This window comes from Rutidosis leptorrhynchoides, chromosome 3, assembly GCF_046630445.1.
Source record: "Rutidosis leptorrhynchoides isolate AG116_Rl617_1_P2 chromosome 3, CSIRO_AGI_Rlap_v1, whole genome shotgun sequence".
Classification (NCBI taxonomy): Eukaryota; Viridiplantae; Streptophyta; class Magnoliopsida; order Asterales; family Asteraceae; genus Rutidosis; species Rutidosis leptorrhynchoides.
Genome location: NC_092335.1, coordinates 92,795,302 through 92,802,145, shown reverse-complemented (window position 1 = coordinate 92,802,145; position 6,844 = coordinate 92,795,302).

Below are 6,844 nucleotides of genomic sequence, written 5' to 3'. Positions count from 1 at the left end.
TAATTTCTTTTGCCTTTTTAAATTCAGTTGGGGTAATTTCTATAACATCATCGGAATTCTCGTCGGAATCCGATTCATCGGAGAATTGGTAATCCTCCCAATATTTTGCTTCCTTGGCGGAAACACCATTGACCATAATTAACTTTGGTCGGTTGGTTGAGGATTCTCTTTTACTTAACCGTTTTATTATTTCCCCCACCGGTTCTATTTCTTCTTCCGGTTCCGATTCTTCTTCCGGTTCCGATTCTTCTTCCGGTTCCGACTCTTCTTCCGGTTCCTCTTCGGGAACTTGTGAATCAGTCCACGAATCATTCCAATTTACATTTGACTCTTCATTATTATTAGGTGAGTCAATGGGAATTGTTCTAGAGGTAGACATCTATCACATAATATCAAACACGTTAAGAGATTAATATATCACATAATATTCATATGTTAAAAATATATAGTTTCCAACAAAAATGTTAAGCAATCATTTTTAAAGAAAACACGGTCGAAGTTCAGACTCACTAATGCATCCTAACAAACTCGATAAGACACACTAATGCAAAATTCTGGTTCTCTAAGACCAACGCTCGGATACCAACTGAAATGTCCCGTTCTTATTGATTAAAAACGTTCCATATTAATTGATTTCGTTGCGAGGTTTTGACCTCTATATGAGACATTTTTCAAAGACTGCATTCATTTTAAAACAAACCATAACCTTTATTTCATCAATAAAGGTTTAAAAAGCTTTACGTAGATTATCAAATAATGATAATCTAAAATCTCCTGTTTACACACGACCATTACATAATGGTTTACAATACAAATATGTTACAACAAAATAAGTTTCTTGAATGTAGTTTTTACACAATATCATACAAGCATGGACTCCAAATCTCGTCCTTATTTAAGTATGCGACAGCGGAAGCTCTTAATAATCACCTGAGAATAAACATGCTTAAAACGTCAACAAAAATGTTGGTGAGTTATAGGTTTAACCTATATATATCAAATCATAATAATAGACCACAAGATTTCATATTTCAATACACATCCCATACATAGAGATAAAAATCATTCATATGATGAACTCCTGGTAACCGACATTAACAAGATGCATATATATAAGAATATCCCCATCATTCCGGGACACCCTTCGGATATGATATAAATTTCGAAGTACTAAAGCATCCGGTACTTTGGATGGGGTTTGTTAGGCCCAATAGATCTATCTTTAGGATTCGCGTCAATTAGGGTGTCTGTTCCCTAATTCTTAGATTACCAGACTTAATAAAAAGGGGCATATTCGATTTCGATAATTCAACCATAGAATGTAGTTTCACGTACTTGTGTCTATTTTGTAAATCATTTATAAAACCTGCATGTATTCTCATCCCAAAAATATTAGATTTTAAAAGTGGGACTATAACTCACTTTCACAGATTTTTACTTCGTCGGGAAGTAAGACTTGGCCACTGGTTGATTCACGAACCTATAACAATATATACATATATATCAAAGTATGTTCAAAATATATTTACAACACTTTTAATATATTTTGATGTTTTAAGTTTATTAAGTCAGCTGTCCTCGTTAGTAACCTACAACTAGTTGTCCACAGTTAGATGTACAGAAATAAATCGATAAATATTATCTTGAATCAATCCACGACCCAGTGTATACGTATCTCAGTATTGATCACAACTCAAACTATATATATTTTGGAATCAACCTCAACCCTCTATAGCTAACTCCAACATTCACATATAGAGTGTCTATGGTTGTTCCGAAATATATATAGATGTGTCGACATGATAGGTCGAAACATTGTATACGTGTCTATGGTATCTCAAGATTACATAATATACAATACAAGTTGATTAAGTTATGGTTGGTATAGATTTGTTACCAATTTTCACGTAGCTAAAATGAGAAAAATTATCCAATCTTGTTTTACCCATAACTTCTTCATTTTAAATCCGTTTTGAGTGAATCAAATTGCTATGGTCTCATATTGAACTCTATTTTATGAATCTAAACAGAAAAAGTATAGGTTTATAGTCGGAAAAATAAGTTACAAGTCGTTTTTGTAAAGGTAGTCATTTCAGTCGAAAGAACGACGTCTAGATGACCATTTTAGAAAACATACTTCCACTTTGAGTTTAACCATAATTTTTGGATATAGTTTCATGTTCATAATAAAAATCATTTTCTCAGAATAACAATTTTTAAATCAAAGTTTATCATAGTTTTTAATTAACCTACCCAAAACAGCCCGCAGTGTTACTACGACGGCGTAAATCCGGTTTTACGGTGTTTTTCGTGTTTCCAAGTTTTAAATCATTAAGTTAGCATATCATATAGATATAGAACATGTGTTTAGTTGATTTTAAAAGTCAAGTTAGAAGGATTAACTTTTGTTTGCAAACAAGTTTAGAATTAACTAAACTATGTTCTAGTGATTACAAGTTTAAACCTTCGAATAAGATAGCTTTATATGTATGAATCGAATGATGTTATGAACATCATTACTACCTTAAGTTCCTTGGATAAACCTACTGGAAAAGAGAAAAATGGATTTAGCTTCAACGGATCCTTGGATGGCTCGAAGTTCTTGAAGCAGAATCATGACACGAAAACAAGTTCAAGTAAGATCATCACTTGAAATAAGATTGTTATAGTTATAGAAATTGAACCAAAGTTTGAATATGATTATTACCTTATATTAGAATGATAACCTACTATAAGAAACAAAGATTTCTTGAGGTTGGATGATCACCTTACAAGATTGAAAGTGAGCTAGCAAACTTGAAAGTATTCTTGATTTTATGAAACTAGAACTTTTGAAATTTATGAAGAACACTTAGAACTTGAAGATAGAACTTGAGAGAGATCAATTAGATGAAGAAAATTGAAGAATGAAAGTGTTTGTAGGTGTTTTTGGTCGTTGGTGTATGGATTAGATATAAAGGATATGTAATTTTGTTTTCATGTAAATAAGTCATGAATGATTACTCATATTTTTGTAATTTTATGAGATATTTCATGCTAGTTGCCAAATGATGGTTCCCACATGTGTTAGGTGACTCACATGGGCTGATAAGAGCTGATCATTGGAGTGTATATACTATAGTACATACATCTAAAAGCTATGTATTGTACGAGTACGAATACGGGTGCATACGAGTAGAATTGTTGATGAAACTGAACGAGGATGTAATTGTAAGCATTTTTATTAAGTAGAAGTATTTTGATAAGTGTATTGAAGTCTTTCAAAAGTGTATAAATACATATTAAAACACTACATGTATATACATTTTAACTGAGTCGTTAAGTCATCGTTAGTCGTTACATGTAAGTGTTGTTTTGAAACCTTTAGGTTAACGATTTTGTTAAATGTTGTTAACCCAATGTTTATAATATCAAATGAGATTTTAAATTATTATATTATCATGATATTATCATGTATGAATATCTCTTAATATGATATATATACATTAAATGTCTTTACAACGATAATCGTTACATATATGTCTCGTTTAAAAATCATTAAGTTAGTAGTCTTGTTTTTACATATGTAGTTCATTGTTAATATACTTAATGATATGTTTACTTATCATAGTATCATGTTAACTATATATATATCCATATATATGTCATCATATAGTTTTTACAAGTTTTAACGTTCGTGAATCACCGGTCAACTTGGGTGATCAATTGTCTATATGAAACCTATTTCAATTAATCAAGTCTTAACAAGTTTGATTGCTTAACATGTTGGAAACATTTAATCATGTAAATATCAATCTCAATTAATATATATAAACATGGAAAAGTTCGGATCACTACAAATAGTAGTTACCAAGTTACAAGGAAGTATGCCAGTGGTACAACTCAATGTAGAATATATATTTTTAATCACTTGTGTCCATAACGTAAATCATAAAATACGTGTATTCTCATCCCGAAATATTTAGAGTTTAAAAGTGGGACTATATACTCACCATACTGTATTTTGTAGTAAAAATACATATAATATCATTGAACAAGTATAGGGTTGGCCTCGGATTCACGAACCTATATTATTTATATATATATATACTGGTCAATATCTGTCAAACAATTTACGTCAAGTCGTAGTGTATCACAATCCTAATGCTCGAAATTATCATGCAGAGGTTAACAACAAACATTTTGACCCAAAATGTCTTCAAAATATATATACATGTTTAATATATGACTTAAATATAGTCATACTATATATTTAAATAAGTTTATCAAATGTTTATTAAAGTAAATAATAAAAGTCATTTGTTAATAATAATTTATATTAAAGTCTATATATGATAAAAATATATTTTTATACACTTAAATAATAAATTTTATAAGGTTCACTTAATATCATAAAAATATAGTGATATGTATTATTAATTATATTACGAGTGGTAAAAGTATCTTTGTATTACATATTTATTTGATAAAATAATATTGATAATAATAATAATAACGACGATAACAATAACGATAACAATAATTATTTTAACAATAATACTTTAAAAGTATAGATATTTCAATTGACGATATCTTTTAATCCGTTCATCAAACCATTCGATATCTAAATGAAAAGTTTATAGTTTTTCACCAGCTTTCCAACAACATGCATATCTTATACCTTATCTCAACCGAAGGTGTAACTAATTCAAGATTCAACATAACCTATCTAAAGGCAATATCAAAAGTATAAGCATGCATAATCCTATTTTCTCGAGCACTAATCAAGGATACACTATTAATATGTAAAAATTAATTTACGAGTACTCACGTATCAATATTGCAGGAAAGGTACGTAGACGTAACGGAGACGATAAACACTAAATTTGACTCACGGGCATACCCATGATCCATACCCATAACCTCCATAGCTATAACCCATAATTTTGTTAGCCCTATCCTACTCGAAAACTCATTTTGAAATCACGCGGGCAGAACCTCGTCGTAGTATTTTATGTGTAATACTGATAATAATAGCACTATTAATATTAAAATCATAAGATTAATAATATTCTTTAATAATAATATTTATAATTAAAATAAATAATGCGGAGCAATATAGAAGATTGATTGAGAGTGTGAAAAAAATGGAACCAGATCTCATAATTTATACAACTTTTTGCTGTCCCTAGTTGCCATCACTTTTTATGTCGACAACCATTACGCGTTTCGTGTAGATAGGTACGCGATCCGCGCATGGTGTCTTCTTGAAAGTTGTAGATTTTTGAGTTACGGTCGTCTGGACACCAGAATCACCCTTTTTCGAGTCAGTATGAATTAGTTATGATTTTTATCGTGCAAGTGCGCAGGTTCAGTGATTTCCATCATTTTAACTTGCAATCTTGAGATGAAATGTTGTAGTCTTTTGATGCTCATTAGAAATCTTTATTTTAACTTTATTTTTATTTTTATATCATTGAAAATCTATAAAAATATTTTATAATCAAATTCTATTATATCGAAAAACGTGTTCGTACTAAATCGAATAATTATAATTTAGTTTTCCAGAATTAGTTATATTCAAAATCATTCTTTAAAAGGTTTCATCTATATCATAAAACGTTTTCAATATTAAGAAAATTAAATAATTAACCTATCAAGTGACACAAGTCAATCATTGCAAGGTATGCTTTTGAAAATTAAACGGGAATCTTATCTAACTTTTGACTAACACTTGCTAATGACGTTTTCGAAAATCATATTACCCAAATATTCCGAATACCGTTAAAAAGTAAGGGTTTCCTAAATCAAAGTGGTCCTCATAACAGAGACTCTTAATCATAATTCAATGTATCTGATCAATCATTTAATATTATCTTACAATTTCGTCGATAACTATAATAAACTTATATTTAAGCAAAATACGTTCATGTAAAGTATTATATATCTAATACACATAATTGTTCGTGAATCATCAGGCATGGTCAAAGGGTAATTGATTACATGAATATAAATTTCAAAGTTTTCGAGACTCAATATTACGAACTTTGCTTATCGTGTCGGAATCATATAAAGATTATAGTTTAAATTTGGTCAGAAATTTCCAGGTCATCACAGTACCTACCCGTTAAAGAAATTTCGTCCTCGAAATTTGATAGAGGTCGTCATGGATAACGATAAGAATGTTTTCATGACAAACATGAGTTGATAAATAGAGTTTTATCATCATTGAGTGATATAGATAAAACAATTTGATTACGCGAAAAGTATAAGTGAAGCTATCACAAGAGAGTGAAATGAGTAAATGTATACTCGTTTTAACCGATGACGTATTTACGATTGATTTTCGAAATTTATGGGATTTTAAAGAAAGTCTTCGTAATAAGATTTGGTTCTTCAGCGATCAAGGAAATCAAGATCTTCTTTGATTAAATCCAATAATCTGTTTTGATTGCTCTGTCGGATCTTTCACTATAAATTCATCCCCTTCGTTTCCTTATAACTCATACCTTTCATTTTTTTTTCTTCCTTAATTCATATTTTTAAAGCATTCGTCAATATGCTTCATCCAATTCTGATTCTTGATATCTCCTAACTTTCATATCTGTTTTTCTTCTCTTTTATCTGCCACCAGAAGAATCTATTCACTTTTACTATTTCCTTGGGGTTATAGTGTTTTTAATTTTCCCGTGTCTTTTACGTTGCAATACATATTGATATATACGGTTTGTAATTTAGATGTTTATATCTCGACGTCCCTACTTTTGTCTTCTATAATCATTGTCATCCACAGTTAATGCTCCCTTTTATTTGCTGCGATTTATACTCTTATTTCCATTTCAGAGCTTCATTCTTTCGTTTCCTC